At 50.2% G+C, this 21349-nt stretch overlaps 1 protein-coding gene and 1 long non-coding RNA gene across 2 annotated transcripts in view; both read right to left on the bottom strand.

Moving 5' to 3' along the window:
• The window catches only part of Ptprn2 (protein tyrosine phosphatase receptor type N2), a 653364-nt gene that overhangs the window by 507923 nt on the left and 124092 nt on the right, over positions 1 to 21349 (bottom strand).
• LOC110343608 lies at positions 14167 to 19746 on the bottom strand. The gene is made up of 3 exons (XR_002385902.2): positions 19381 to 19746; positions 19061 to 19292; positions 14167 to 15060 (listed from the first exon to the last, which is right to left on the bottom strand). It is a non-coding gene; the product is annotated as an uncharacterized LOC110343608 (long non-coding RNA).

Here is a 21349-nt window from a genome sequence, read left to right on the forward strand (position 1 = left end):
CTGCCTCTCTCGAAAAGCCGCCTGGCAAAACCGCCCCTGACTTGAGCTTCACATAAATGATGCAGAAATGGCTCCCAGTGTGAGAGATGACATTTAGAGCGTGAGTCGGAGGCTGAAAAGAGCTTCCCCCCCCCAGACAGCAGAAGAAGGGCCTATGCTCGGGCCCAGCGCCCCGCTGTGCTCTGACCTCCACTGGATTTTCCTGCTCAGGAGACCTTGCACCTGGCAGCAGAAATTCTTCAGGCGGAATTTTCATCAGATAAGGGTTTCTTGTTTCTTCAGATCAATGTCTCATGGCTCGTTGGTGCTCCTCCCAAATGGTGTGATTACTCTAACCGTGTTCCTTAAGACTGAATCACCTAGTGCTTAGGAAGGCGGCAGGATTAATGGGTGACAGGAACACACAGCCCTGAGTCCAGCTCTTCACCCACCGTGGAGCGTCCCCCTCAGAGCAGCAGGGAGGTACAAATCACTAGCTCTTACTCCTCCTCCATTACCCCAGTCCCAAACCCCGGGACCACGGTCTAACCTTATTGTAGGGACACTTGCTCACCCCCTTCTCCCTCCCTCAAGTTCCTTAGAGGAAGCCAGCTCTCTGTACCCTAAGATCCCTTACCCGGTCATGCCTCAGGCCCTCCATGCAGACATTCCCATATCCCCTTGAATGTTGCCCAGCGGTGGCTTCTGCACACATGGGGACAGCAGCCAGGAACCTTCCAGATCCTTCCCACTAAGTAGTGGCCTCTTCTTTCGGCTGCCTGGAAGCTGTGTGCAGTGTGACCCCACTCATCAGTGACTCAAGGGGGCAAGGACTTCATAATCGCAGCCCCCTCCTGCAGCCCTGACCCCCACCTTGTCCTCAAATACCCTGAAGTATTCCCCTTTCCCAGAAAAATAAGATGTAAGTTCCAGCTTCAACAGCAAAATTGAACCCTGCCTGGAATGTGGGAAGTCAAAAGGCTTTTGTCTTAGAACAAGCCTTGAAGACGGGGTACGTCCAGATTCGGGTCTCAGTGTCTCCAGCATAAACAGTTCTAGCTGTACCAAGCATCTCTCGGTTGCTCTGAGCCTGTCTCCTCCTAAAGAAACGTTTCCACCTCTCTTGGGAGAATAAAGGCCTTTTGAAGCATTTTGACCAAAAAGAAAGGGGGGGGGGAAGCAAGTCTGTGTGCACAAGTACACAAATTCGCACTGGGCTGGGAGTAGAAACAGGAAGATACAGGTCAGCCACTCTAGCTAACCAGTGAGCCCCATGTTCAGTGAGAGACCCTGTACCCCGCAAATACGTTGGACGGCGATGCCTGTATGTGCGTAGGACTAGAGAGAGGGCGGCCTTGCAGGAGCTACATCCCCAGAGCCAGCAACTACTGATAGCTCCTTCTCTATGGAGGGACCTCACGAGTCCCTCCCCTATCCACAATGGGAACATGGCTGACTTGATCTCGTGCAGGTATTACGCCTGTAGTTAGAGCCCCTCTGAGTTCATGAAGCAATGGCCCTGCCTGGCCCAGCAAACACGGTTTGGCAGCAGACATTTGCTATCTCTGGCTCATGCAGTCTTCCCTCCCCGTCTTCCACGATGATCCGTTAGACTCGGAGGAAGAGCGAATGATACGGATGTCCCACTTAGAGCTGAGTGCTCCACAGTCTCTTAATCTCACATTTGACCAGATGTGGGTCTCTGTACTCACATGTGCAAAAGGAAGTTTCTTTAATTAGGTTTGACAGATGCACTCATGTGTGTGTGTGTGTGTGTGTGTGTGTGTGTGTGTGTAAACTCAGCAGGTGGTCTATTACTGTATCAATTTATTATAATATTATTAGGTTCAGCTACGGGGTCTCTGACCTCATCAGCCACGGATTTTTGGCCCAATTAATATAACCAGACATGAGTTTTGTCCTGTGAATCAGGCTTTAAACCCAAGAAGCATTGGTTACTTCTATAATACTCCACCACCATGACACCAGTAGGCTTATCTTGGCAGAGCTGTCATTGTTATAGTTCACAGGGTTCATGGCTGGGTATGTCTGGTAATGACTTCCCCCCAACCCTGGTGGCATGCATAGAACCTTCCAGCACCATGGAAGCTACCCAGCATAGACGGAAGCCTCCAGGCTGGTGCCGGCTTTGATTTCTGCATGCCCTTGCCTCAAATATATGGTATCTTCAGCAAGAGGGTTTTAGCAACAAGAGCAGTGGCAAAAGCCTGTGATGCCACATTTACATGCTACTTTCTCGGGTTTCCAAGTTCGGTGCTATCTAGAACTCAATGGGAGAAAGAAAAAAAATAATACATCATTGCACCCTGCACATTCCTGTCACACACAGACACACACACACACACAGACACACACACACACACACACACACACTCTCTCTCTACTTTCCAATTCAGTTACAATCTTGTCAGATCAATACTCCATGCCTGACTATTACCACCTTGTTAGTGTTGTGCCCAGGCAGTATGCAGTGGGTTCCTATGTTTTCCTTATGTTTCTCTTTGCTTTTTCTAGAGCTATATTGTGTTTATTTAGTTTACATGTTCTCTTTATCTCAGTCTTGTGCAGGCATGCGTGCGCACGTGTGTGCACGTGTGTGTGTGTGTGTGTGTGTGTGTGTGTGTGCATGTTTGGCAGGTCTCTTGTCTTTTACTGCAGGTTTTCTCAAAGTTCCCAGTCATCCTGCGCTGCCCACTCACATTTAACGAAGATGCGGGGAAAGCTGCTGACAGTCATGCTCACCTGGTGACCCACCAGGTAGGGGATATCACCAAGCTTCTTTCTGCCTTGGGTAAACTTCTGTTCTTTTGTCCACCCAGAAACCCATCAGATACAGAGGGGGGGGGGAGCAGTACCTAGAAAAGAAACACCACAGCAGACAAGCGGAGATCAGGGAGGTTGAGCTTCCTTTAATAGGCTGTCCCACCAGACGCCACTGCCTGTGCTTTGTCTCATGGGGATGCTAATGGTGGCCATTGCAGAGTGCAAGAGAGAAGGTGCTTCGACTACCTTCCTGAGCCAAGGGTGGGGGAGGGGCTCCTATGGGTGACAAGTGGGGCCTCGGGCTGGTGGTGCAGGGCATGGCAGAGATACACCACGTGGTCCAGTTCTGGGGCCTGGAGCTCACATCTTCAGGGTGATGAGTGCCTGATGGGCGCCGGACAGAATTATCTGAGAAGCCACACTGAAACACATCCCAAAAATTAACCCAGGCCTTTCTTTTACACTTTGTTTGTTTGTACTTGTTTTTTTATTTCATGAGACAAGGTTTCATATATCTCAGACTGGCCTCGAACTCCTTATCCTTCTGCGTTCACCTGAATGCTGGAATCAGAGCTGCCCAGCCCCATGTGTTTCTGTTTTGGTGGTGGTAATGGTAGAGGTATTGATACAGGGTCTTACTAAGTAGCTCAGGCTGGCCAGGAAGACTCATTACCCTTCCTCCTAAGTGTCCCTGTGTGCTGGAATGACAGGGATGTGTGTGGCCATATCCAGTCTCTGGCTCTTCCCAATAGCCTGGAACTTAAATCTTTAGAGGCTATACTTACCACAAGGAAACTCAATGGACTCTATAAATTTCATGAACTTTGCCAAAAGAAAGGGAATAGCAATATCGGTGTTCCTTGGAGGGAGCCAATTGAATCAGTTTTTTTTCCAGTATTTTACGTGGACAAACAGATATTTTTAAGTGGAAAGTAGGGCATCCTATCATCTCTACACTTGCGTTATAAGTGGATTTCTTAGGTTTGGTTTTTGTTGCTGTTGTTGTTATTTTGCTTTTGCTTTATTGCTGTGTTTTAGTATGCATAAAACTCCTCAAAAGACTAACTGCAAAATCCTTTTTGAATCACAACAAAATTACAGCCATCAAAATCAACAGGTTACTGTATGATAGCTCCAGTCAGTGTCCCTGATTATCGGTGCTCACCCTACATCATTGTGAGGTCAACTCCATGCAAATCTAATAAAAACAGTTGGTGCTCATTAACCCATGGTCCCTGGTTTCGATTAGGTCCAAAGCACAGGATACTGAAGTCACTGACCCTGCCTTTCTCTGAGGCATAGGCCCTCCAGCACCAAAGCCAGCCTCCTGGCCCCAGCCATGAATGCAGACTCTCCTGTGGCGTGTGGCCACACAGGGATGCAGGAGCTAGTGTTTCTTGTCACCCCCATGACCCCTGAGCCCTGCACACAGCCATTCCCTACACGTACCCACTATGGATAGCTCTTCAAACGCCAACCATCAGTCCCCGCAAATCCCGCCCACTCCCAGGACCTGTAAAAGCACCACAATGGCCTCCCTCAGCAGGTAAAAGCTGAGCAGAAAATAACCCTGGCTGGGCTCTCCTCACAGTGACAAGCAATCCCACTCCATCTGCTACTATCCAAAGCCCGAGTCTGAGAGAGAAGATTTGTGCAAAGACAGGATAAAGAAAGAAAAGGAAAAAAAAAAACAGGAATACCCCTGCAGGGAGGACATGGAGAAATCTCAAGGCCAGGAAAAACACTTTGGATAGCAGCAGTAGCCACCGTGCCATGGGGTCTTTGAATCATGAGGAGTTGGCGGGAGAACTGGAGGGCAGGAGACACGATTTTAGACATTTGTCCTTATGTAGCAGAGTACCCTGAGGGCATTGCAGTGGGGAGAGGCATTTTAAAAGCAGGTAGGAGCTGAAGGCAGAGAATGAAACGGAAGCAGAGGGAGTCGTAGAAAGGACAGTGGCTCCCCGTGCCTGACAGGAAGCCCCCAGACGCCCCAGAGAGAGACAGACAGACAGACAGAGACACAGAGAGAGAGAGACAGAGAGACACACAGAGAGAGACAGACAGAGACAGAGACAGAGAGAGAGACTGGAGGCTGGGAACTGCCTATGTGGATTCACTGCAGCTCGGTCAGGGCCACCGTGCTCTCTCTTCCAGCGTGCCACCCACTGATCCAGACTGTCAGTGTGCTCTCGTCGGGGTTCCCTGGAGAAACAGAACTTAGAGGATGAAACTATACATAGGTAGACAGAGGAAGGTCTGTGTTAGAGGGGCCTGCAGGCTGTGGTCCAGCTAATATGATGCCCGTTCGCTAAGGGAAAAGTCCAAGAACCCCAGAGGCTGGATGCCCCCCCCTGGTTTGTCTTAGGTATATTCAGGAGTCCCCAAAGGAGTAGACTCTAATGCCAGGGAGGGAATAAATTTGCCAGCAGAAGTGAGGGCAAGCAGGCAAAGAACAAGAAGCTTTCCTCCTCCGTGTCCTTATGTAGGCTGCCGGTAGAAGGTGTGGCCCAGATTAAAGGCAGATCTTCCCACCTCAAATTATTTAACTAATTAAAAAAAACTCACAGCAGTCTAGTCAGTTCCAGATGTGGTCTGGCTGACAACCACAACGGACCTGTCACAGTCCGTCAGATCAGATCTTTGAGGAAGAGAGCCCAACCCACATCCAAGATGTCGGCCGGCTGAAAAGCCAAACGTGGGGAGAAGCCTGGAAAGCCCAAATCTGAGAGGGGTAACAAGTTTGCGGGGCTCCGTGGGCAGCCAGCTGTGGGGCGGAAACACCTATACCCACGCAGGGGCTTGTTGTACCAGGCAGAGGAAGGCCCACACTGCTGGGGGACACACAGCTCAGTGCCACCCTGAATAAGCTGGTTTATGGGTGTAACCTCTATGCGCATGTCCACCTACATCCTAGATGGTAAACTTACACGGTGGCGGCGATGCATTGTTTTATGATATGTTGAAGCGTGCCTGGAGATCCGAAGGCAAAGCAAGCCGCAGCCATAGAGGCCGGGCAGCGGCGGCACACAGCTTTAATCACAGGACTCGGGAGACGGAGGCAGATGGATCTCTGGTGAGTTCAGGGTCACCCAGGGCTGCATGAGAGTGGATCAGTTTTAAAAGAGAAGCAGAGCTCAGGCCTTTAATCCCAGCACTAGAGAGGTAAAATAAGACAGGGGCAGGGTCTCAGAGTTGGCATTCGATCTCAGGCAATTGGTCTCTAGCCAAGCAGGAGATTCGTGGAAACAGGATTGCCCCAACCCCCAGCCCTGGTAGAGGTAAGAGCTAGCGTCTGGCTGTTTTGCTTCTCTGATCTTCCGCCTGAACCCCGATATCTGTCTGTGGGCTTTTGCTGTTCATGCTGCATCGCCCCAAACTGCAACTTGAAGCTCAGAGAGGAATCTGCTCCTACTGTCATGCCTGGCTTAAGTGTCCACACCCTCCTTATGACAGCTTTACCATTAGAACATCTGAGATAGGTAAGTCCAAATGGCCCTTGGAATGCAAGTCCCATGGAGATGAGCCCTGGTTTAGATGCACGACTACTACACACTAGTATTTTCCATGGGGGACGCTCAATCTCTGGTAGATAAAATTAAGCCCTCCCCCAAAAAGCCATACACTATGCCCATGTCTTCTGATGCAACTAACCCTGGCCTTGGACAAGACCATCAAATTGACTCCTCCCAAAGATCCCCATTCCTGTAACTCAGAGAACGCACTGAGGTACCCAGCCGGCCATGCCCAGCAGGGGAGTACGGCTCTGGACTAAGGCTGCCCAAGGCGGAGGACGGGCTCGCAAAGAGGGCAACGCGGTGGCCGCCTGGACCCTCTCCCTGCTGTGACCCCAGTGCACCACGAGGCAGGGTCAGGAGGAGAGAATGCCATTCCAGATGTCTCATGGCAACTCAGACGGTGGCGGAAAAGTGAGTGACTAGGTGACCCCAGGAGAGAATGAAGCCAAGGGGTCACCTCAGAGGGCACGGGAGGGGGCTGGGAAGTGGGTGGGGCTGGCTACGGTTGAGACAGGACCTCTGAGGTCCTACTAAGTTCAGGGCCACAGGATTCACACGTGTTGTTCCTTCCAGGGGCTCCTTGCAGAGACACAGGCTCTTCTTTGACATCAGGAGGCAGCAGGGAACCCTCCCACTAGACTCTGGATCCGTCACATCCATCCACGCTGGGGAAGAGAGCTCCCACCACACCCGGCCCCTTTGCTCGTGCTTTTCTCGTAACCTCTCCACCGTTCGGGTCTCTCAGCCAGTGTCACAAGTCACTGGGTCACTGCAGCATGGTGCAGTTGACTTTGCCCGTCAGTATTCGGGCTGAGGGGGGCACACGGTGTTCCTAAGGCAGGTGTCCCTTCTTGTCCATCCTCATAATGCCACCGGCCGAGCCAACGTGAGAGAGAAATAGCCCGCCCGAGTGGCAGCTTCGAGCACAGCTCACCAGAGTCACGTTGCCTGGGGCTTACATACTCAGTACCCTGAGGCTCTCAAGCTTTGGCAGAGCTGTCCTTTGGCTTTTGGATGCAATTGGTTGGTTGCCACTCGCACAGCCCCCATGGGGGTGTGAAATCCTGAAGCGTCTCAGTGAGACCGACCAGTGCATTAGCCAACGTGCTTACAAAGGCGGGCATGTGGAAGCTGACTGAGGTCAGAACGAGTACAGAGACGAGAAGGCACCCTGAGTTCCACCGGTGAGCGTTCTTCTCTTTCAGATATCGTGAACTCTTTGATCCTCCTATGTAATGATAGGTTCTTTGTCCCTGCTGGCCCCCTTGAGCCCCAAATAAACACACCAAGACTTATATTATTTATAAAAACTGTTGGCTGCTGGCTAGTGCTTCTTACTGGCTAGCTCTGTCTTAATTATTAACCCATTTCTATAAATCTAAGTATTTCCACGTGGTCTTATCTTACCAGAGAAGGGTTCGATCCTGTTACTCTCTTGGCATCCTACGTGGAGACTGCCTCTGCCTACGATTCCCAGGATTCTCCTCATCTCACAGTCCCGCCTATCTCCCTCCCTCTGTTGGCCCCAGTGTTTTTATTCATCAACCAATGAGAGAAACATATACACAGAAGGACATCTGCATCACTCCTGGCCCATCATAAAGTGTTCTATGAGCCTTTTGCCAGCAGCTTCAAAACCCAAATGAATTTAGCAATACTACAAGCTTGATCTCTTCAAGATGCCAGACATTGTTTTGCAGTGGTGTGTGTGTGTGTGTGTGTGTGTGTGTGTGTGTGTGTGTGTGTATGATGTGTGGGGTGAACATACCCATGTGTGTTCATTTGGAGGCCAGAGGTCTAACATTCCCCTAATGGGGGATGTCCTTCTGTAAATATGTTTCTCTTATTGGTTGATGAATAAAACACTGTTTGGCCAATAGAGGCAGGAAGATAGGTCGGACTAGGAGATGGGAGAATTCTGGGAAAGGTAGGCAGAGAGGGAATGCAAGAAGACACCATATAGTAGAGGAAGGAGTTACAGGTCCAGACCCTTCTCCAGTAGAAGAAGACCACGTGGAAATACCTAGATTAATAAAAATGGGTTGATAATTAAAAGAGAGCTGGCCAGTAAGAAGCCCTAGTCATTGGCCAACAGTTTTATAATTAATACAGCATCCATGTGTTTATTTGGGGTTGAAGGGTAGCAGGGCCTGGCAGGACAAGAAAAACACCAGCAACATTCCCCACCATACTTTTTTGAGACAGGGTCTTTCATTGAACCAGGAACTGATTGATTTGGTTAGGCAGGCTAGCCACTGAGTCCCTGGATTCACCCATATCCGCCCCTAAGCACTGGAGTTACAAATGTTGGGTCCCCATGCCCAGCTTTTATATGGGTGCTGGGGTCCAAGCTTAGGTCTTCATACACTAGGCACTTTTCCCACTGACTTGTTACTCCAGCCCTTGGTTTGTATGCTGGATAGTTTTATGTCAACTTGACACAGGCAGAAGTCATCTGAGAGGAGGGAACCTCAATTAAGAAAATGCTTCCTAAGATAGAGCCGGGCCCCCTGCACATGGGTGACAGTTAGGAGGCCTGGGCAGTCGATGGGGCCTCTGGTAGTGGATCAGTGTTTATCCCTAGTGTAGGAATGGACTTTGGGAGCCCACTCCCCATTGAGGGGATACTCTCTCAGCCTAGACACATGGGGGAGGGCCTAGGCCCTGCCCAAATGATATGACTGACTTTGATGATCCCCCATAGAAGGCCTCACCCTTTCTGTAGAGCAGAAGAGGGATGGCATGAGGGTTGGTGGGGGGCATGGAAGAATGGGAGGGAGAGGGAACTAGGATTGATATGTAAAATAAGATTGTTTCTAAATTAAATTTTAAAAAGTAAAAAAGAAAAGAAAATGTTTCCATAAGATCAGGCTGTACAAAAAAAAAAGCTTGTAGGACATCTTTTAAAATTAGTGATTGATGTGAGAGGGGGCAGCCTTTAATGGGCAGTGCCATCCCTAGGCTGGTGGTCTTGCATTCTATAAGAAAGCAGGCCAAGCAAGCCATGAGGAGCAAGCCAGTAAACAGCGCCCCTCCATGACCTCTGCCTCAGCTCCTGCCTCCAGGTGTCTGCTCGGTTTGAGTTTCTATCCTGACTTATTTCAATAATAAATAGCAACATGGAAATATAAGCCAAGTAAACCCTTTTCTCCATAAGTTTCTTTGGTCATAGTATTTTATCTCAGCAACAGAAACCTTAACTGAGACAGTTTGTATTTTAAACACCATGATGGCTTCTATGACTCCAAAATCAGTTAGGGGGTCGGTTGCCAAGAGATAGGCCAGGAACTGTGTGGGAGCCCTGCATTTTTTCATGAATGTGGCCCCCAAATCATAAGGGGATGTTAAAGTGGGCGTCCACTGCAAACCTCCTGTCGTAGACAAGGAAGAGTCTTGTCCCACTGTCTCTCGTTAATAATGAAGCATGCCATTCATTGGCTGGAGAGCCTAAACCACTTAGACCAAGGTGCTGCCTCGCCAAGTCCTGGGCTCTCTGTTGACATATACCATTGCCGCTTCAGCCCCAAATAAACACACAGATGCTATATTAGTTATAAAACTGTTGGCCGATGGCTAGGGCTTCTCACTGGCTAGCTCTGTCTTAGTTATTAACCCATGACCACTAATCCACGCATTTCTATGTGGCCTTATCTTACCAGAGAACGCCTGGAGCGTCCTACCCTCCCAGTCTCTGCATGATGCTTCCTTGGGGGACTCTCTCTGCCTACCTTTCCCAGAATCCTCCTCGCCTCCTGGCCCCACCTATCTTCCTGCCTCTATTGGTCAAACAGTGCTTTCTTTATTCATCAACCGGTAAGAGAAACGTATACACAGAAGGACTCCCCCCATCACTCCTGCAGCCCCTACTCACAGGTACCCGTTATACGTCTCAAAGTCCGCGATAGCATCCTGGGCCTGATCCAGTTAATGGCTTTCCTCCCCTGAGCTGCTCACCCTCCTTTTAACCCTCTGCTCTCTGCTACTCTCTCTTTCTATTCTCGGCTACCTTAGTATCTCTGCTACTCCCCCACTGACCCAGTCCTGGCCACGTCCAGTCTGTTTCTTTTTCTCTCTGCTCTGGACCCTTCCAGACATCTCTAGATATTTTCCCTCTCTCCTTTGTGTACAACAAAAGCCTTCCTCCGAGTGAGGCAGCCATGACCCTGCTTTCTTCACCGCATCTGCTTTGCATATATTCCGAGGTTAACTCCTCTCTGGAAACGCCCAGGAAGTTCTGTCTCCTGAGTGAGTCTAACTGCAGTAATGACGACTAACCTTCCCCAGTCGGCATCAGGCCGCTCGGCAAGGTCTCCGTCACACATCACACCCAGGGAGGGTCAGACTGAGGGTAGACGGAACAGCCACACTCACTGAGTAGGTGTTATGGTAGCGGAGTCACTCTGCCTCCTATTTAGAGTGCCTGGGGTGGTTTGGCTCGGTGTTTCAAGGGTTGCCTGTCCCTCGAGGGGCAGAATAAAGCCATCTTGAATCACCCAGATACCAGTGGCCAGCTTGCAGATGACTTTCACCTTGAGATGTCCTTTGGGAAGCGGATGAAGGAGCTCAGCGGCTAGTTTGGCCATCATGGCATTGTCGTAGATAACCCAGCGCATCGCAGTGCAGATCTTTTCATTAACCCAGAGGGCTCTGAGATCATACGGATTATTCTCTTCCCAGAACCAGGCACTGAAGACGTGCGCTACACCCTCCTCCCCACTGGCTTCGCTGGTGCCCACGAGAAGCCTGGGGGAACCTCGCTCAAGCCTGGGGGGGGGGGTTGGCTCACCAAGGTCAAAGTTGTTATCTTCTCTGTGATGATTTTGGTCCAATAAGTGAACTCATTTAAAAATATTCAGACAACCTCTTCCAGGGCCTTTGGTGGGGAAGGGAGGCTTTGACATATCTTGGGCTTGCTATGCAGTGGTCTATTGTAGGGCCATGGGGCAATGCAGGACCTGGGGGAGGGTCTAAGGGATCAGAAGCCTGGAGTCGTTCCAAATTCCTCTTGTACTGTTCTTGTTCATTGCACATGTAGCATGTGAAGACAGGTATACATAAGCCAAAAGAAAACACAATAAAACACAGCAGGGGCCAGAGAGATGGCTCAGTGGATAAAAGCACTTGCTACACAAACCTGGCAGCCTGAGTTCAATCCCCAGAAACCCATGGTGGGGGGAGAAAACTAACTCCTGAAAGTCATCCTCTTATCTATTCACAGACACTCATGCACACACACACACGCATGCACACTCATGCACACACAGACATGCACACACGAACACACTTGCGTGCGCACATACTCACGTATACACACTTGTGTCCACATGCCATCATATATGTGCACAGCAGATGCCACAGTCTCACTTCTGACCCCAATTATACAGACAAATCTCACCTAGTATGACTGGGGGAGCCCAGCCAAGAAGTTTTTGGTTTCCTAGGGCATCCCCAAGTTAGAACATAACCCCATCTCCTGTGCACCGCAGTCCACAGGAGCACGGCTCCCGACTGTTAAGCAGGCATACACACACACACACACACACACACACTTGTGGTTTTGGCGTATCTTCCTGCCAACTAGGTGGTAATATGTGGCGCCCACGATGGGCCAGCCTCTGCGGTATCCACATTCATGAAGCATGGTGGACAACATGGCATCCAGCCATGCCAGTGAGCCAGCACGGTGTCATCAAGTTCCTCCAGGGTCAAGACAGTGGCAGATCTGGAGACCCTCACGGACAGCACCGTGCTCCCACCATGGGTACATTAGCCGAGCAGCTCTGAGTGCACCGGCTTCTGAGACGGCACCGTGCACTGTCTTTGTGACTAAGGATCCTCCTCTAACTTCCATTCTCCTCACGCTGGTTTGGTTGGCTGGTAGGGGGACCACTGTGGGGTGAAACATGGTGTCTTTTTGTTTCCCTGCTGCCTCTGGGCCGTGGAGCCAGCCGGCATCAGTCAGGCCAGGGCTTCACGAAGCAGGGCTATCACTGATGCATTTGTGCTGAATGCTAGCTTGGGTCTGTGTTTTCATCCCACAAGGCCTCTTATTCATGGTGCTGGTGCCCCCTGCTGGGACACTTGGGTAGAAACACTTGGCACTTGTTAGCCAAGAACCAGAGCAGACGCTGGGGGAACTCTTTGAGGGACAGCAAGTTCACTGTGATCACCTCTCTCAAGGTGAAACACTAGGGGGCTACATCACCTCCCCTCCCGCTTCCTGTGTCCATTCACCTGAGACACCAAGTTCCACATCCCAAGTTACCAGGTCTTATATCCCTAAGATTCCTAATTCGCCCTAATTGACTTAACCTCAGTAATGCAGACCCCTCTGCAATGGCCCAGGTGGCAAGAGGGATGCATGGGCTAAAGGAAAGTTTAAGAACCACAGCTTGGTCCAGACCTGACCTGCTTGGGGGACGGAAGCCATTGGACATGGCTGCTCTGTGACTCATCTCTAGAGAATTCCTGTCCCTGTGTGTGACAGGGACATAACATGCGGCTACAAGTATCCAGTCACTGCTCTTGATTGGCGAGTGACAGCAAACACACACCTCGAGGGTCAATAAGTTGTCTATTCCCACAAACCTTTGCCACCCGATTTAAAGATCTCCCTGCTGCGTGTGCAGGTGTGTGCATGCGTGTGCGTGTGTGTGCAGGCGTGTGCAGGTGCACAGGGGACTCGGAAGACTTGGGACCACCTTTCCAACAGTAAAGCAGCATGCCATACACCAAGGACAGAAACGAGAGGAGTCTCAAGGGACCCCTGAAGCTGAGACTCATGAAGCAGTGTGCTTCGTGCAGAGATGGGCAAGCTACCCCAGGAACACACTAGGGTGCTGTTGAATACCCACACTCTGTAAGCAAGCAAGCCCAATAAACTCACTAGCTGCCTCGGGGCAGGGGTTGGGGGGACTTCAGTGGAACTGAACATTGGTTTGTCCTTGTGAGCATAGAAGGCCGATCCTGTCTAGTGTCCTCTGGCTTCCCAAGGGGAAAACTCTTGCAGCTGGTCCCTGGCAGCTCTTCCTCAAGCCAGGTGGACACTGGTTCCGAGCAGCCGCGTCTCAGGGTCCCTTCCTCCCATCCACAACCCCGAGTTGTCTGTGGACCTGAAACAGCTGCCCTTTAAAATGAGTTGCAGCAGGTGCCAGCAAGAGTTCCTTGCTGGTTTCTTTATTGAGTTTATCTTTTTCATAAAAACCTTTGCTTTTTATTTTAGCTTCCTCTGTGTGTTTTTCATACTTTAGTATTTCCCCCATAGTAGGCGGAGTTTTTCTTGTCCTTCCAATCCACGCTTCCCACTCTGTTTGGGATGTCTCCTGCTTCGCAGTCTAGCTCTTCTCTGTTTGCTGCTTCTACAATTCTTTCCTCTCGAATAGCCTGTCCTCTCCAGTTCTTGTACTTGGCGATGTAGTAGTATTTGTTCCCCAGATGGTCCGTGCCCACGTGCTCCCTCACCTCCTTCGACAAAGAGTTCCTCCGGGAGCCGCAGCACACCCTGCCACCAGCCCATGCCCGCCTGAAGCCACACCCAAAGGGGTGTGGCTTCCGTTTCGGGTCCACAGATAGGACACCTACACCGAGTGGCTACTTATTCACACATAGCTAGGATAACTCTCCAAGTTCTGCACCCCGCTCTGTTCACTGGCCTTTTCAATCACCTTTTTCCACCCACTGCTCATAAAGCAGCCAGACAGTTGCAGAATAGATTCAGAGGGAGGAGCCTGGTGTGGGGCTTTGGTTCTAGAATTATACCATGTCTTGGTTTGTTGTTGTTGTTGTTGTGTTGTGTTTGTTTAGATGGTCGTCAAATGGGAGCCTGAGACCAGAGGCTTGAGTCACGTGACTTGGCTGCCCTCAGCTGTGAGGTGGGGGTAAATATCACTCATATAGGACAGTGTCTGGTTTGCACAGTGCCTTGCTACAGAGAATGCTTGGCCTCTGGCCAGGACAATTACAAGGCTGGGGGTCTTCAGACTATAAGCAAATGGCCTCGAGGATAGGAAACTTTGCCCAAGGTGGGCAAAGACCAGGTTGGCCCTCAAGGTCTTGGGCCAGAGATTAAGACCAGAAGGAAGCCGTGCCTGGGCCTAGTGATGGAGCCACCACCCTCCCTATAAGAAGCAAGCTGAGCCTGGATCCAGTGAGCCTGGGTCCACCTTGTGTCAGGGAATTTGTTTGCTCAGCTATACTGACATCTGGTGGCCTTCCGGGGCTGGAAAGAAAAACCTTCATGCCAGGCATAGAGATAAAGGCACAGTCCTGCGTGTCTGTGGGACTGGATGCAAGCCCCATCCAAGGTTACTTAGTATGGCATGCCGACAAAATAATAAATGAAATACTGAGAGCACCGTGGTGCATATCCTAATCTCAATGAACCAAGAGAAAACGGCAGATCATAAAGGGCAGATTAGCAAGGCTGACTCTGGAGTGGGATCCTCAGTCAATTTTGAAGACAAGGACAAGGGAACCACAGATTCAGAGGGTGTTGACGCCAGGGCACCCTCACCAAAATTAAACGCTACATGTGAATTTCTGGTGGTTGATATCCGTTATTGGGTGTCACAAAATCAAAATTAATGAAATGAGTCATTCATTGAGTACAGGAAGATTCTAAATGATCAAGAAAGAGAAACTGCAATGATGGGGTCCCTCTGCAATCCGCTTTAAACCCATGATGGCCTCTGTAGTTTGTCTACAGCAACAATTCAGCCTTGGGAAAAGAAAAGGAGAGCCAGTCGGGTCGCAAAGGTCAAATAGTGAATGGGAAGTACCTCTGCAAAAACAAAACAAAACAAAACAAAGCAAAACACTATGGGTAGTGCAGATGGGAAGTACCCCTCCCGGGAACTCTGGGCTTGAGGAGTAACTTTGTGTTTGTCTTTCTATCTGAGAACACCACTTGCAACACTGTTCCTGTAAACATTATTTTTAAAGAAACAAATTGCCATCACGTGCCACCCTTGTGGAAACCACTTCTTTTTTACTTAGTAAAAAGTCCTAGAAAGACCATTACCCCAAACCAGTAGCCACACCCAATCTCAACCCCTCTTTTTGGGCCTCTGGAACTTCATTTTCATGGCTCCCATATAACAGACAAGCAAGCAAAGTCCCCATATGTTGTAGAATGTTATTTTTAACTAGGCAGAGATGTGCTACATTTGTTTCTGCTGCCTTTGTTAATGATGTAAAGATGTGTTACATTTATTTCACTTTGCCTGCCTAAGGACTTGATTGGTCTAATAAAGAGCTAAACAACCAATAGGTAGACAGGAGAGGGATAGGCGGGGCTGGTGAGCAGAGAGAAAAGTAAGAGAAGTCTAGCCAGCCTCAGGAGAAGAAGAGAAAAGGGGAGAAAGAGAGAGACATGCCAGGGGCCAGAAGTCAGACAGCCACCAACCAGACATGAAGACAGCAGGAGAATAAGCTATACAGAAAGAAAAGGTCCAGAGGCAAAATGTAGATAAAGAGAAACAGATTAAATAGAATCAAGCTAAGGCCAAGCATTCAAAACTAGTAAGCCTTTGTGTCGTGATTTGGGAGCTGGCTGGTGGTCCAAAAGAAAGCCTGGTACCTGTGGGGGGGGGAGAGAAATCAGCCATCCCTGTTCTGGGGGGAAATTTCATTACCCCAGCCTACTTTGGGCACTTGGGGGTCTGGCCCAGGCTATCTTCTTTAGCTCAAAAGCTGGGGCTCCCACCACCCATATACTTCTGAGTTAATATCCCTGCAGGCGACCTCCAGATGGTGCATGGTATGTCCTGAGCCAGGCTCGCCCCTCTTCCTGACAGGTATTCTCAGCAGCTCCCACCAGACAGCAGTGGCTAGGTCAACTACAAAGGTCCACACTGCCCCCTTGAAATCCCCAAAGCTCTAGAGGTGAGAGGCCCTGGAGAGCCCCAGAGCAAGGTCTTCAGTACACCTCTAGCTTCTCCACTGAGCAGGGCTTGTGTATCTCTGTGCCGATGGAGTGAAATTGCTTCTTGCCTTCTAGGACGTATCTGACTCACCCACTGCCCTGGAAATTTTGAGAAGGTGTAAGTCTCAGAAAAAGCAGTTAAAAGGTGGCACAGGGAAGCCTGAGCCTAAGGGCAGCAGGAACCTGACTCCGGGCAGGGAGGCCAGCTTGCAAGAGTATTGCTCTCTAGGTCAGGGCACAAGCCACACAGACAATGCTAGGTCTGAGTCACTGCTGCAGATAGTGACAGACAAAGGCACAGCTGTGACAGGATCACCAAGATGCTAACTTGTATGGTGTCAAAAAGGAGATTTATGGAAAGTGAAACCCCACTCCCCCAACCCCCCCACTCCCCCGTGGATCCACCTGCAGTTGGAAGTGCCACCTGTTGGACTCAGGATTCCCAGACTATAGAAGAGGCATGAGCTAGATATAAACGGGTGAGCCCGCCTTAGGACAATGAATTACCAAGGACCAACGAATTGTACTGAGTCCATAAAAGCATCGATCTGAGGAGGGAGTCAGAACCTTGCTGGAGAGAGAAGAATGGGAATGGGGAGGAGAGGGGAGGTAGAGAGAGAGAGGAGAGCCAGGCGAGCTTTTCTGAAGCCTTCACAGTTTTCCATAGTATAAAGAAGACTATACTGCAGCAATGGAAAGCTGCTGCCGCCTTAGGCTGAGCAAATGAAGATATAAGGAACAGAGAGCCAGGGAGGGCTGAGCCATGGGGTCTCTAAGAAGAGGTGCTGGGCTGGCTGATGTTCAAGCCCACTGAAGCTCCATGGGAAAAGAGCAGCCCTCACAGAGCATACAGACTCAGGCAGACAATGACGGTTCCAGTAAGTACTTTAAGGGTAGAAGAATGGAGTTTAAAAAAAAAATGTTGACATCGCCTGTCTAAAATAAGTCTGGTTTAAAAAAAAAAGGACAAGGAAGGAAGGAAAGAAGGAAAGAAAGAAGGAAGGAAGGGAAGGAAGAAAGAAAGGAAGGAAGGAAGGAAGGAAGGAAACTGGTACCCTCCCAAAGATGACTTTGTGCTTTCCAAAGTTTGGGGGAGCAGGTCCCAGTCCTTCTAAGCCCAAACAGCTCCGCTGTTCCCAGGAGCCCTAAGGTCATGTACCTTCAATGCTTTTAGCCCACATGGGACAAACTGTGAGCATTGTCATCTCTGTAGCTTGAATGGTCTCACATAGCTAGGCTACCTACAGACTTTCCCAGTAACATGGAATGGCCTATAACGTCCAATCCCCTACTTTCACCTCCAGAGTGCTGGGATTACAGGCACCAGAGCAGTTTTACCCAGTGCGGAGTATTGACCCTGGGCTCTGTGTGTGCTAGACAAGAACTCTTCCAATCCAACTGAGCCACGTCCCCAACCCTGAGAGGATGTTTTAGTCATTAAACGGTGTGCATTTCCCAGATGAACATACTGATGTTCTTTTGTTGGGGCCAAGTTAAAAAGCGTCACTTTTTTTTCTGTTTTTGAATTCATTGGCCTGATCTTAGGAGTCACCTTCATCATGTGTCACCCACAATAACCTCTGTCCTAGGGTCTAGACGCCAGTGCTGATCTGCTGATTGGTGTGTGGCATACCAATAAACTTCCTTCCATCGAGTCAGGGTAAACTCATTATTTAAGAAACAAAAATACAGATCATTTCTTGCGCCACGCCGGTACCTGTGGAGTGTTCCTTTAAATGATCACAAATCTGGGAATACTCCCTACCTCAGTTGGGGACACTTCATAGCCCCCAAATTACAGCGCAGACACTTCTCCAGCCTGCATGGGATAGGACAAAGGTGCCAAGTTTCCAGGCCTTCCCAGCTGTCCCTGCCCTCACTGCTCATCACTGGTCACTGCATCAGCCAGCCTGACAATGTCACCTGCCACGCTGAGAAAGCACACTGCAAGCTTCCTTCCCGACAGGCCACCAGGTAGGACAATGGGGCCAACCGTATCTCGTCCCCCTAAGAGCCTTTACAGGAAAACGGGGACCTCAGATGCCGGCCAACCCACCACCATGTCCGGGAGGAGCATCACATTGGGAGGCCTATGCTGCCCACCTCAGGTGTGAACTCTCTTTAAAGGTCAGGCTCCCCCCCCCCCCCGTACCTCCTTGATTTCAGGGGACCCTGACTGCTTAGGTCACAAGGCTTGGTCAGACTCACTGAGGAAGTCCTAGGATGCTCTCGGGCTCCTCCCCTCTGACTAGGCACAACAGACCCATCTTACAGTAATATAAAAGTGGGGTGGGGTCGCACACTAAGGTCCTGCGCATGCTGACACGGAGACAATGTTACCTCCCTCACCTGATTCTGTTTACTTAGGGGTAGAACCTCGTTTTGTCCCATTGGAGATCTATGAGAAAAGTCTACATCAAGGAAGTCTAATATGAACCCAGAGTTATGTTCAGAATCTAAAGCAATCCTTTGTTGGGGACAGGGGTAGTACAAGAAGAAGAAACATAATTCAGTTTTGCTTCCAGAATATGTTTGAAATAACTGCACAGTGCGTTTTGCATACACATCCAAACACAGGATAAGTAAACAAATAAGTAACCTCGTCTTTAAGCAAACAGAACACTCTAGAGTAAGTCTGAATTAACTGCACCGTTCACTTGGCATATACATCCTAGCACTGGATCTAATAAGAGGACCCATCCACTGAGCTGGGAAGTCATGGATACCCACCCTGGATCGGCAACTCACAGGTAGATTAGACTTGTCCCTGGACCATTCCTGCTATACTTGCTAGAGCCTGGCGGGGCTCAGAGCTTCCCCGGAAACCACACAGGTTGCCGTGGTAACTGAATCTCACCTTTTATCCTGTTTTCCTGTGTTGAGACATCTGGTCAACCGGGAGGTTTGAGACATATTGTCAGCCCAGAAGGCATTGTCTGAACCTCGGCCATCTGAAGTCAGGGGGGCAGCAAACAGCTGTGGCATTCAGAACACCTGGACACTTTTCATCTTGGGCTTCCCCTACATACTAAGGCTAGGCTCTCCCAGGGACTCCTCAGCTGGGACACACAGAGGTGATGCAGCAAAGCCTGGGGGACCCAGAAGACCAAGTTCCGTCCAGTGATGGAGAATCAGACAAAAAAAAAATCATCTTAAGCAGCTGTAGCGATATCTCACCTTGCCAGTGAACTTGTAGTGGTGGCCACACCCTTTAGGCGTGGTTTCAGGTGTGGATGTGACCCCCTTGAAGGCAGAGGAGGGGCGGGTATGAGCTCTCTTGAGTGGCAAAGAGCATCCAAAGGGCAGAGACTTACTGCATCTTCTGGAGCGGGAACGCCGCGGTTCTTTACGCTCATCTATGTAAGTTGTTCCCCCAATAAAACACCTATTTACCATTTATCTTGGGTCTGGTGAACTCCTGCCTTCAATTGGCACCCAACATGAGGCTCGAACCCATGACGCTGAGATCAAGAGTCTCACATTCTACCTACTGAGCCGGCCCTTAAGCAGCCTGAAGGATCCTCAAGCAGTCACTTGTGACCAACCAGGTCCACTCCCAGCCCTGCAGTGAGCTGACAGCACCTGGGTAAGGACTGTCACACCAAACCTTGTGCTTCAGGCCGAGGGGCCAGGGGGGAGCGAGCGTTCACCTTTGGGCTGGAGGGTTCCACAGCCGGGGTGTTTAACAATCACTATCCACTCCTCGATTACCAAGAGAGAGGGAGACAGGAGACAGAGAGACAGAGAGAGACAGAGAGAGAGAGAGAGAGAGAGAGAGAGAGAGAGAGAGAGAGAGAGAGAGAGAGAGAGAGAGAGAGAGAGAGTAACCTTAAAATAGAATCTCTGTACAGCCCCCCGACCAAATTTCACTCCAGTAATTGCATCTGTGAGAAAGAGAATTGCAAAAGAAGTTAGCGCTCTCTGGGCTCAGCTGTGAGTAATACATCAAAACCGCCCGCTGGGAATTCCCATTAAGAAGCTGCTAGCTGCCTGCAGAGAGACAGCCAGCCAGAGGCAGCCCCCGGTTTTACGGCCGCGAAGCCCACACCCAGGCCCTAAATCCACCATAATTGTTTGCCTCGTGCTGCCCTCTTGCCAAACCCGCCTCAGTGTTGCAGCCTGCTCTTCCGGCTCCCACTGAACGGCAGAGGTGTGTGGAAAGGGAAAGGCCCTTCCCAGCTTCCCCGCACACCTCCATCCATCCCAGATCCATCATACTAATTGAATGGAGCAAGCTGTTGGGAGGAAAACGTTATTAGCCTCCCACGTGAGAGGAGAGAGAAGGGAATCTCCACTGGGTTCAAGGCACATAGTGGAATTAATGGGGGCTGTTCCTGCGGTAACTCTGTTTAACAGGGGCTGAGCAGCCCAGCTGTGACATAGCTCATTCCCCCTTTTCCCCGTGACCCTACACTGTACCCCAGCCTCTGGCTTCCAAATTGATTTCCTGCCTACTCCCCGACCCCACCACCCCACCCGATCCGAAAACCATCCAGTGACTGAGCAACCTGATGAGGAGAGCAGGTGGGAATCCGGTGAAGGGACTGAAACAGAAACCCCTACCAGGTTGCTCCCAGCAGCCCTTGCTCTCGCTGGCTGCCTGGGGGACCAGGAGGCCTGCACTGGAGCCAGAAGACCACACCGGCTTGTCTCCCTGTTCCATCACGATGGCCTTCCGCCCCTAGCACCACGGAGGTGACCTGGGACTTTGAACAACGGGTCCTGGGTTCTGAGTTGTGTGGCGTGATGTTTGACTTCTCTAAAGGTTCCCCAGGTCACTCAGGGATGCAGAATGGGTTTGCAATCCCCTCTGGAGGTAGGGATTGCAATCACAATCCAAACCCGTGAGGATATTCCCCCAACGCCTCTGTGATCCAGCATCCTACCCACCCGTGAGGAGACAAGCACTCAAGAAAGCTGTGTTCATGTCCTGTTAGTTCCTAATGAGATTCCCAATTCCCCAAACTCCAAAAGCCAGTCCAAACATACAGAAAGGAACTCAACCTGGGCCATAGGAGGATTTCTGGCCATTAGATAAAAGCCTGCATTCCTCAGGAACTTGTGAAGCTAGTTCCTATCTACCTCTGGCCATAGGGAAATTTGACTATCTGTGGTGCCTATTAGCATATCAAAGTCCATGCCAGCC

The sequence above is a fragment of the Mesocricetus auratus genome, unplaced genomic scaffold, assembly GCF_017639785.1.
Source record: "Mesocricetus auratus isolate SY011 unplaced genomic scaffold, BCM_Maur_2.0 Super-Scaffold_15014, whole genome shotgun sequence".
NCBI lineage: Eukaryota > Metazoa > Chordata > Mammalia > Rodentia > Cricetidae > Mesocricetus > Mesocricetus auratus.